We start from the raw sequence: 12,365 nt of genomic DNA on the forward strand, positions 1-12,365 counted from the left end.
ATTGAACTTCAGGCCATGAGGACTGTAATAATAGCTAACATTTATTTAGTATTTTAGGGTTGGCAAAGCATTGTACATACATTATCTCATTTAAGCTCAAAGCAACCCAGCGAAATAAGTACAAGTATTTCTCTCCCCATTTTATAGATGAGGCATTTGAGGCATAAATAACTTGCCTGTGGTCACACAGCTAGTAAAGAAGTGAGTACTAAAAGACAGAATTGGAACCCAGGTATTCCCAGCACTAAGTCAGGTACCCTGAACACTCAACCACCATCTGCTTGCAGTCGATTGGGTAAGGGTTCTCTGTAGTCTGTAAATTGGATGATAATGGAGCATTCAGAAAGCCATTAACTTTCCTGAAAATGACTACTATCTCAAGGCAAACAGAATAAAATGTTGTGTTCTTTTTTTCCTCATGTGCTCACATTTATATCAAAAATAATTTCTGAGGAAGATGACTGAATAATAGGTGCCTGGAGTTGACCTCGATATTTAATAGCAAAGGAATATACACTATTTAACCAATTCAGTTCTTCTCTAAAGGTGGTACAAAACCTTATACAACACATTGTTTCCAAACATTTGCAATTTCAACAAGTGATATCAAGTTGAAAAAAAAAAAAACAAGGTTAACCTTTAATAAGCACAAATGTCACAAAAGGGAAGTGTTGCAGCTTGAGGCAATCATGCGGGTGGTGAATGGAGGTGGGAGGCAGGAAAACACACTAATTTAGAGATAATGGGAGTGGTTAGTTGTTTAAGGTCTGATTGTATTAATTAATATCTGACTCAGGTTAAAATTATTTTAGAGTACAGCACTCAGAGAAGTCCTATTCTAGTGTTTCATAGCATTATGTTGAGATGAACTCTGATGTCTTAAAGATTTTGTCTGTGAGCTCCAGGCCCTGATAGGATCTATCCAGCTACAAAGGCTGTGATCCCAGTGAGAGGCTGGTTCTGATGTCTGAAAGAGGACCAGCTTAACTAAACACAGAGAGCTTCATAAAACACTAGGTGATGAATTGCTTAGCCATGGTAAATCATGAAAATTCAAAATGGCCCTAAGTCCTGTCAAGCTCCTTTTTAACCTCTGAATTAATAGGGGCAAAATGAAAAATCACAGTCTTTACATATCTTTTTGTTGTTGCTGTTCAGTTGTTTCAGTCATGTCTGATGCTTTGTGACTCCATTTGGGGTTTTCTTGGCAAAGATACTGAAGTGGTGTGCCATTTCCTTCTCCAGCTCATTTGACAGATGAAGAAACTGAAGCAAACAAGGTTAAGTGACTCAGCCGGGGTCACACAGATAGGAAGTGTCTGAAGCCAGATTTGAACTCGTGGGAGTGAGTCTTTCTGACTGTAGGTCTGAGATTCTACCTACTGTGCCACCTAGTTGCCCCATTTTACATAGCATTCATATGTATGTTCACATACTACATGTGCGATCTTTCTTCAATAAATGTTTGCAGCTATCGGAAGAAATGGAACACATTAATATGAACATCCTTGTTATAAACAAAACAAGAAGGAAGAAAATAATTATTTGTTGACTGCCTACTATATACTAGACATTGCACTCAGTGATTTATGAATATAATCTCATTTGATCTTCACAACAACTTGAGAGGAAGTTACTATTATCATCCCCATTTTACAGTTGAGGAAAATAAGGCAGCAGAGGTGAAGTGAGGTTAAGAGAATCAAAAGGAACTAGACATGGCAAACAGCTAACAGACGTTAAAAAATTATTTTGTCGATATCAAGTGAGAAGTTGGGTGTGGTGGTATAACCTATAATCCCAGCTACCAGGGATGCCGAGTTTGGTGGTTTGCTAGAGCTCAGGAGTTCTGAGGTAGGGTAGGGCTAAGCTGATTGAGTGTCTACACTGTCTGGCACCTGAGTAGGAAACTGTCATCTATGAATGGGGAGGCACCAGGCTGCCTAAGGTGGGGTGAACCAATCCAGGCTGGAAAAAGATCAGGCAAAGCTTTTGTTTGGATCAGTAGTAAAAATCAGTCTCTTGATTCACTGCTGCACTTCCAGATGGGTGAGATAGAGAGATAAGAGTTTCAAAAAAAACAAAAACAAAAACAAAAAACAAAGAAACATAAAACAGAATGATGTGTGTGATTGAAGGAGGCTACCACTCTCATAGAGGATTCTGGAAACAGTGTTAAAATGGATGAGAAATCCCTCAAAAATGAAGTCCTCCAAATGGTCCTTTTGGGGGATGAAGTTGTATTGCCTGCAACAAGTTCCAGAATACTATAGAACATTCTCAAAAAAATCTGTGACTAAAGAAAAGAGGTCTGTATTATAAGTGGCCTTTTTCTTGGACATACAACACACCACATGATCAGAGATGCCACTAACATGTTAATTTCTTCCTGTAGAAGGAAAGTTAAGTGATAGACCAAACCCCTGTGTGGGCGTGGATCCATTTATTCCATACTGCATATTGAAATCATCATTGCAATTTTACTCTGAGACATTCATTTCCTAAATTGATATATTGTCACTTTTCCTGCCTACGTATTTTCTTTGAAGTTTGTCCTAGCATAAGTTTGGGATAAATGAGAGTGGGCCCCACATGTGTAATGAGGCTCCAAGTATGGCAAAGATGCTGTCCTTGTGTGTGGCTTAAGGGAAGCAGAACAGACATTTCTCACCTCTTTCCCCCCCACCTTTCTCCAAGGGAGACCTTCATTCCTGCCAGGAAGGGGAGCAGAAGGTCGAAGCTAAGGCCACTCTGCTCTCCTCAGAGAAGGGTGTTACCAAGGTAAAATTATATTTACTACTCCCTTAAATATGATTCATCTAGGGCAGGGGTGGGGAACCTACAGCCTCAAGGCCACAGGTGGCCCTCTCAGTCCTCAAGTGCGACACTTTGACTGAATTTAAATTTCACAGAACAAATCCCCTTAAAAGAATTTGTTTTGTAAAACTTGGACTCAGTCAAAAAACTGCACCCAAGGACCTAGAAGACCACATGTGGCCTTGAGGCCACAGGTTCCCTACTCCTGGTCTAGGGGATATGATTGAGTTGGAACTAACTTCTGATCTCTTTGTCATTTCTCAGGGGAAAGGGGACCCCAAGATCTATATCCAAGATTTGACCTGTTTCCCATATAATACCAATTCCATAATGAACACAGAAAGGGAAATAGGAAAGAAGCTCATTTATCCAAATCATAGCAAAAAAGAAATCAGAGAAGGTATACATGAGATGATATATACCAGATAATACAGAATGCAAGAGTTATCTCATCAGAAGTGAGATAATTCAGCTCAACCAAGAAAGAGCCTCATACCAATAGACATTGGGATAGGCATATATATATATATATATATATATATGTGTGTGTGTGTGTGTGTGTGTGTGTATATATGTATATATATATATATATATATATATATATATATATATATATATATATATATTTGCTTGTCAGAAGTTGATGGTCCTCCTCCCCAAGCTTTAGAACTTTTATGAGAAGCCTTACTATGCAGACTTTGTCCCTCTCCGCACAAAATAGAAGTGACCTCTTCACGGTTATCCTTAGGTCAATTAGGAGAAAATTTCGAGCATAGACTTCCCATCCAAATAGCATACACTTGTGTCTAAGGCTGAGGAGTATGATGAATGAGTATCAAGGCCAAGATGTCCAAAAGACCAATCACAAGTTTAGGAAGATTGTCACCTGACTGTCACTGTCTAATCAGAGCCCCACATACAACCATCAAGAACAGATCAAATATAGGTCTTTCTTGATAAACTGCATCAGAAGTAAAGCCTTTTGTCTAATAAAACTTGGCCTCCAATCACTCTGCACCAAAGATTCACAATTTCTTAAGTTCTACAGAAGTGGGAGCTCATCATTGTTGTGGTGACATGTGAACTCATAACAGGACTGGGAAAATGTCAGAGGCAGTTATATTCTTAGGGCCTTCTCAATCACTCAGGGGCCTGGCTAACCATGCTACAGCTTTCAATAAACTCTACATGGATACAAATTTATGTATAGTCTTTGCTTTCATCTTTTAGAGGCACAGTGCTAACACCCACTGCATAATCACCAACATAAAGAACAATTATTGTTACTTTTTGAGAAATGAACAAGAGAGGTGGGTCACTACTCCAGCCCCTGAAACTGGCCTTTTAAACTAAGGGTAATTGTCTTAACAATCCACCTAGGGGAAAAATGCAAGAATACCTGTTATCTAGATTATAATATGTTGTTGGAAGGAGGGCCCACTGAGCTTGACCATAGAGTCATATATCTTGACCATGCCCTTTTGATGAATAATGAATTTGGTTTAAAATTGAATAGGAATAAGAGCGGTGGATTATTTAGGGGGACATTGTGTAGTTCTTTCCAAAATTACCAGCTGCTTACACATACACAAGCCCACACAAACACAAATATATACACGCATTCATACTATAATTACTGAAGGATCAAAACTAACAGTGACTCAAAAGACAATGAAGAGAGGTATTGTGGGTGTAAGTAGACTGCTGACAGTAACAATGACTAGCTCACAAGAAGTAGCATATAATATATTATGTAAGAAATGTAATATTTGAGAAAATAGGTGGACTGATGATGGAGGATAGTAGAGATGGAGAGGTGCACTAATAGCTATGGGATGTTAAAAGACCTAGAGGAAGGTCTCATCTAGTGCTTCTATATAGAACCTATGGGATGACATGGGCACAGATCATAAGGTAGGAGAAGGCAAGGATGTGTTGTCATCTCTACTGTTACAAGGAGTACCCATGTTGGAGAAGAGACAGGAGGTCCTTGAGCCAGACTGACCATGTCTCAGGCCCAGCCTTTACTGGCGTAGAGAGTTTTGAGTCCCATTTTCCATCATCTTCTTAAAAAGCGGTTGTGTGGCTTCTTATCCTGATACAAAAACTCAAACCTGAAGCCAGCACAAATGGGATGAAATCTGACATTGCAGATTTTCTCTTTCCTTTTTTTCAACATCTCCATCCCACTGTTTGTATGGGTTTGGATATACCCTTCCATTTAAAAACAAAAAATGTTCCTCCAGAAGAGCCCTACCTAGCCTGAAGTCTCCTGATGATGTGGAGGTGACCCTGAGTTCTCAAAGGTCATGGCAAGCTCTAGCAAGCCAGAAAGTTTAGAATGTGGACCTGGGAGTGGATCCCCATTAAGTCACTTTTAAACATTTGTAGTTGTGTTTGTCATACTGAGATCATAAAGCATCTTAGGAATCATTAAAGACAAATGACATGTTGTAGTAATGAGTATATTTTATTCTAATTCTTTCAGAATTAATAAACCAGGTATGGTAAATGTGGGAACTATATGAATAAGATGGGCAAGATTTTGATGAGATGGAATGCGATAGAATAGAATGGGGGTGTGAAAGATTTCAGAAGACTAGAGAAAGACTATGAAGTCATTGCCAGGGTTAAAAGAGTGAGGGATATAGGGTTAGTTAGGATGGGATCAAGCTAGGGAGGAATTCACCTAGATTATGGGAAGAACTGGGAGGCCTTCACCTTGTTACTAGATGAGAGATAAATTTCTTGTGAGTCATGGGCATATTGGCTGCACTGGGTGGGGTTTGGGAGGGAAGATAAGATATTAATTCCTTAGATAATTTAGACTTCAAACCTACAGCAGCGCTGGCTTCCCTGATGAAGTAAGATGTATCCTTGCCTTGGCCAATCATCCCATTGCCCTCCTAGCACCCTCTCTGGCCTTTTACAACTCGATACTTGTCTCTCTGACAAATGGCTAAACATAGCCCCTTTTCCAGCTACATACTACCACCTGAAGCGCTATGATATCCCTACCCTGGGGATGATGCAATACACAATTTGTGGCAGATCAGGCACTCTTAGGGTTATTTATATCAGATTTGGAATGGAGAGTCAAAGTCCCATGTCATTGAGATCATTGATCCATTAAGAAGCTTTCTTAAAGCATCAGCCACTTTCTTCTCCCCTCTATCACTGACCAGTTTCTAATCACAGTAGCCTGGGTAGAGCCACTCATATATACTCTACTATGTGATTATTTCTATATAGAAACCCTCAGAGTGCACTTAGCCCAACCCAGTTTAACATGCGTCACTTTCATACTTGCTCCTTCCTACTGCCTTCAAACTGCTTTCTAGTTGTTCCATAGATGTACATGTTATCCTCCTAAATAGATCATAATGAAAAGAAGGGCAGTGATCCTATCTTTCGTTCATCTCCCACACCCCTTAGCATTCAGAAATCACTTGTTGAATTATATTGAACGTCTTCTTCACAAAGAAGCCATGCATTTTCTTGAAGATTCTAATACAGATTTAGAGCGAGAAGTCTGAAATTACCCAGAAGGTCAATCAGCATAGCTCTAGGCAAAGGCATATCTCTCAGATATAGATTAAAGAAGCATTGATGTTTGAATTTCTCTTCTGGCATTATGCAACATCCTCAACAGCCAAGGAGAACAAAGGAGTCTTCCTTGCAATTCTATTGCTCTGATTTTAGCTTCTGACAGCTGAATAGACTGGACTTCCTAAGGCTCTGTCTAGAAGGCCAAAAGGATCAGTCAACAACTATTTATTGAACAACTGCTATGTGCCAAGCATTGTGCATGGCTGGCAGCATGAATTCCATGGGTATTTTTGACTGCCTTAAGAACTGAACCAAATTGCCACAAGTTTAATTAAATACTATGCAAATATTACTAAGAGGTAAAATCACCCAAATTAGGCATGCCACAGCTGACTCCATCACAGCATTGTACACGATCAAGTAAAAGAAATTTTAATTCCTCACAGTGAAACTAGATACAACCAACATAGATTTTTGGTTTAACTTGATTTATCTACTCTGTCTTCAATCCCTCAATTAAACAGAGAACATACCCCATTTCAGCTATGTAGTTGGGGAAGAAAAGAGTAAATGATATAGTTTATATTCTATTATCAAATTGGGGTGAGATCCTCAGGAATGTATGGCAAGGCAACTGGAGCTTTGCTTCAGGGCCCCAAATTTAGAAGGCATTGAATTTATAGAAGAAATTCTTCATTTTTTTTTTTTTTTTTTTTGGTGATAGACTTCTTTGGCAATTTGATGAAATCAGTGAACTCCTTCTTAGGATAATGTTTTTAAATGCATAAAATAAAACACATAAGAATTAAAAAGAAAACCAATTATACTGTAATATAGCTATCCAAGTACAGCAAAACAAAAGTTCATAGCCTAAAGGTTAAAGATCCTTGATTTAGAGGTTACAACTAGTATTTTCAATCTTTCAACAGCTAGAAACAAAAGACTTTAACCCACAATTGGCAAGAATGAATAAAAGTGAACTTCCCACACCACCCCCCAACTCCACTCCCATGCACATGCACACAACCTCTCCAGCAGCAATACCTTATCTGCTGCTAGTGTCACTGGGTCTCTATCACTACCCCTACCCATTCCTAACTAAAGGTGCACTACATACACTTTGGCCTATGCATAAAGAAATACATTCCTGCTACTAATCATAAGTAAAATCACTGATAGGAGCCAAGTATCATGAAGGTGGAGACTAATATTTGAGAAAGACTTCAGTAAGTCCTACCCTGGGATATCAGGAAAGGTTCTGTTTTGATAGCTGACTATAGGAAAGGTAGAATGTTGTCATTTTTCGGTTATGTCCATCTCTTTGTGACCCCATTTGGGGTTTTCTTGGCAAAGACATTGTAGTGGTTAGCCATTTCCTTCTCTGGCTCATTTTATAGGTGAGGAAACTGAGGCAAACAGAGCTAAGTGACTTGCCTGGGGTCACATAGCCAGTAAGTAAGTGTCTGAGGCCAGATTTGAACTCAGTTAAGATGAATCTTTCTGACTACTGGCTTGGCACTCTATCTACTATGCCATCTAGCTGCTCCATCTGGTAGAATACTGGGAGGGAAATGGGGGTGGGGGAGAGAGGGGTTAAGCATATGGCCTTTTCTTGAGACCTTACTAACAATGAATTGGACTTTAGAACACACAGCACCAACACAGATAGCATGGAATTCCTGAGATCCTTCATTTATCTGTAAGTTGACTGGCAAAGAAAACAGTGATAGCTTCAGATGAAGAATGTGATGTTTAATATCAACCAATATAATTTCAAAGGCTTAATTTTGTGCTTAAGGTCAGTAATTGCTTGGCTATTATAGAGCAGGAAGAATGGAGAGGGTAAATGATTTATTGTTCTGACAATAGTGAACACATTTTAATATTTCTGAAAAATTGATACCTATTAATCCTGGCATGTGTTACTTCTAAACTCAGGGAAATGAGGAAGCTCTGATCTAATTTTTGCCTTTCAAGAAAAGAAATCACATTAACCATACATAGCCCAACAGCATGCATAACCAGAGCCTCTAGAGATGGCCAGTCCAAATGCAGGATTGTGTTCTAAATACGTAGCTAAATATTCAGCCTCTCAGCATAATGAATCAATTTATTCCTAACAGTCAGACTGAACCCAAGAGCTAGAAAGTATAATGGGAAACTACAACCTTGTTGCACTGAAATAAAGAGGCAGATGGAGGCAAAGAGGAAAAAAGGAGGGAGCTTGGTTGTACAGTAGATAGAGAGCTGGACCTGCAGTCAGAAAGACCCAAGTTCAAATCCAGCCTCAGACACTTCCCAACTGTATTGCCTTGGAGAAGCTGCTTAACCTCCTCTTGCTTCAGTTTCCTTAACTGTAAAATGGGGACAATAATAGTAACTATTTCACAGAGTTATTGTGAGGATCAAATGAGAAAATATTTGTAACGTGTTTTGTATATCCCTGGCCCATAATAGAAAATATATAAATATTAATTATTATTCTTATTGTAAAAAGGAAGTGATGGCCAGAAGGAATACATATAATGAACTTATTTTTAATAACAACTATTAACAATTTAATAAATGGAAAACAATATTCTAGATGCTGATAAAAGGAGTTCACAATCTAATAGGAAGGATACTATAGGCACATAAGCAAATAAAATATGTTCATATATATTAAGGTCAAAGGAGACATCTGACCTAATGCTCTATGAAAATAGCTTGAGGAAGAAATCCCTAAAGCTGTGTGATTCAGAAAAAGCTTCATAGATGAAGTAATTTCTGAGTTAGGCCTTCAAGGAAGAGTAATATTTCAACAGGTAGAAGGGGTCCCTTCTAAAGATGGAAGTCTCAAGGAAGGCATGGAGGCAAGATTAGGGAACACAGCATTCTAGATTGGTGGGAATGTAGAAGGCATGAAAGAGAGTAATGGGGAAAAAAAGACTTAAAAGTCAGATTGTGGAGAATTTTCTGTGCTAATACAAGGAATATTCTTCATCCCCTCCCAAGCTGATCCCTATCCTGAAAAAAAAAAAAAAAGGCAATAGGCATTGGAGGTTTTGAGCAGGGGAGTAGCCTGGCCAAGCCTGTGTGAAAAAAAAAATTAAGTAATTTGTATATGTTTGTATTTATTCCGTCTAAATTTATGCTGTATACATTTATATATGCGGGGGCAGCTAGGTGGCACAGTGGGTAGAATGCAGGACCTGGAGTCAGGAAGACCCATCTTCCTGAGTTTGATTCTGGCCTCAGATACTTACTAGCCGTGTGATCCTGCACAAGTCATTTAACCCTGTTTGCCTCAGTTCCTTAGTTCCTGTAAAATGGGCTGGAGAAGGAAATGGCAAACTGCTCCAGTATCTTTGCCAAGAAAACCCCAAATGGGGTGACAGAGTTAGACAAGACTAAAAGGACTGAACAAGAAAACATTTACATTTCTATTTGTTGTCTCTTCCACTAGAATATAACTTCTTTGTGAGTAGAGAGTATGTCATTCTTTGTACTTACATCACTAGCACCTGGCACAGTGCCTGACATGCAGTATATACTTAATAAAAACTTGTTGATTGATCGAATTTGGAATATTATCTTGGTAGTTGTGAGATGAGGATTTGGGGAAGAAAGAAAATGGAATCATGGAAACCAGGTAAGAAGCTATCAGGATAGGCCAAGTAAAAGGTAATGAGGTCCTGAATAAGACTGATGGAAGTGAGAGCAAGAAGGAAGGGGCAGATTTTCGTTTTCTCTTCTGTTTTATTCCTTCTCTTCTTTATCAGTGATCTTGTCTGTTCAGGACCTGCGTTTGATTTCTTTCTCCCAAGCCATTCTGTCCAGGCTGGATTAGGTGCATTCCTTTTTCTTCTCATAGAGTAATCTTGAGAACTTTGGGATACGCTTCACATACACACACACACACACACACACACACACACACACACATACACACACAGCTTTCAAACTGTCTGATTAGGTGGTATTGTCTATAAGATTTCCCTGTGCTTCCATTTCTTGCAGACCATTGTATAATAACCTAAAATCCAAAACCACTGCTGAATGGAAAAAATGAACAAAAAATAGTTTTTCCAAGCAAACCTAAATTAGTAAAGGGAAAAACAAACATCCAGAAAGACAGCATAAGAAGAAGGGTCATACTGGTTCCTATTACTTAAAAAAAAGAAAAGAAAAGAAAATGAGAATAGAAAACCCAAGAAATTCTCCCTGCCTCATTTCTGACATAAAAGACAAGAACAAACCAGAAGGTCTATAGTGGGTGGAGGGGTACAACACATCTGTCTCTGCCACTGTCTAAATATTTCTTTAGCTGAGGAAGCAACATTTCCTGTAAATCTTATACGAGAACAACCCACTCGACTGCCACATAGAGGGACTGGGAAAAAAAATGAAAATGAGGGAATAGTACAAGGTACAGTGGTGCCTATTCATTACCTTCCAGATTAGTCCAGCAAACGGAAGCCAGCCTTCACTCTGTTCTGTCTTCCCTCCCCCTCAAACAGCAACAGCAACAATAACAACGTGCTTTGCCAGGTTCAATATAAAGGCTAAACAAATGAAAAAGAATTATTAAATAAATGTACAGAACTAGTAGGGATAATGCTTCAATGCAATTGCACGAGAGGAAAAAGAGTGTTTAATTTTGTATAATGCTCCTCCTAGTATTTGGCATCCATCTTCAAAAATATCCTTGGGCAATATTTTCTTGTTACTTTTCACAGAGTTAATATTGGGAGGATGGATGTGTTTTACAAATGGTGACAATCTTCATGTAGCACTTGACACGTGTAACATAACATCATGAAAATTCCAGAATATTAAAACCAAAAGAGAACTTAGAGTATAGATTATGAACCTGGGGTCCATGAACTAATTTCATAGATGGAAAGACAGAAAATAGCGGACAGATAGATAGACAGACGCAGGGACAGGAGAGAGGTGGGAGAAGAAGAGAGAGAAAGAAGAAGAACCCATCAACACATCCAAAGCAGATGTGCGATAGCTTTGGAGGGGGAACAAGAGATGCTATTAGCAACAGGGGCAGGGGGACACCAGAAAGGGTCTGGTACAAAAGGTGTCACTTCATCAGAGTTTTGAATGAAACTAAGTGTTTACAAACAGACGTAAGTTTTGGAAAACAATCCAGGTATGGAGCCAGAGCAAAGACATGGAGATGGGAAGGTAGAGTGTCATTTGTGAGGAATAGCAAGAAGCCCAGTATGGTGGAAGAGCAATGTGCATTCACATCGATAAGGTATGATATGGCCAGGTTGTCAAGTGTTTTAGATGCCAAAGAAGTTTATGTGTGATCCTAGAAGTCATAGAGAGCCACTGTACTTTACTGAGTAGGAAGGTGGCATGTACAGACCTGCATTTTCAGAAAATCACTTTGGCAGCTGTGTGGAGGATGGACTCAAGTCAGGGAGAGACTTGAGGTGAGAAAAGCAAATAGAACATCATTACAATAGTCTACTTGAGGAATGATGAAGACCTGAATGAGAATAGTAGCTGTAAAAGTAGTGAGAAAGACACGGAAGCAATAGATGTCATAGAGTAATACATGTCATGAGCCTATGGTTCTCAGATGCACGAAGATTACTCTAAATACTTCTGTCATGTAAACACTTTCTTTTAATCATATCATCAATCTTCATCAACATGGGGTCATTGATATGAAACTGGAAAGGACTTTAAAGGTGATATAGTCCAACATGCTACTCATACTGGTGAGTAAACAGAAGTTCAGAACATTTAAGTAAGATAGCCAAAGTTGTATTGTTGTTAATCATCAGAGCCAAGATTAATATCTAGCTTCTCTGAATCTACTTCCAGTACTTTTTTTCCACTACACATTACTGCCTCAAAACCTCAGTCTTTAGCAAACTGAAAAAAATAATACCAAAAATGGGGCAGGGGGAGAAAATATTACCTGCCTTTTGCTATGTTTGATGCAAAGGAAAAGAGAGAAGGTCAATGGAAAGATAACAATGAAAAGATATTAG

Source organism: Vombatus ursinus, unplaced genomic scaffold, assembly GCF_900497805.2.
Source record: "Vombatus ursinus unplaced genomic scaffold, bare-nosed wombat genome assembly UNPS02001419.1, whole genome shotgun sequence".
In the NCBI taxonomy this organism is placed as follows: domain Eukaryota; kingdom Metazoa; phylum Chordata; class Mammalia; order Diprotodontia; family Vombatidae; genus Vombatus; species Vombatus ursinus.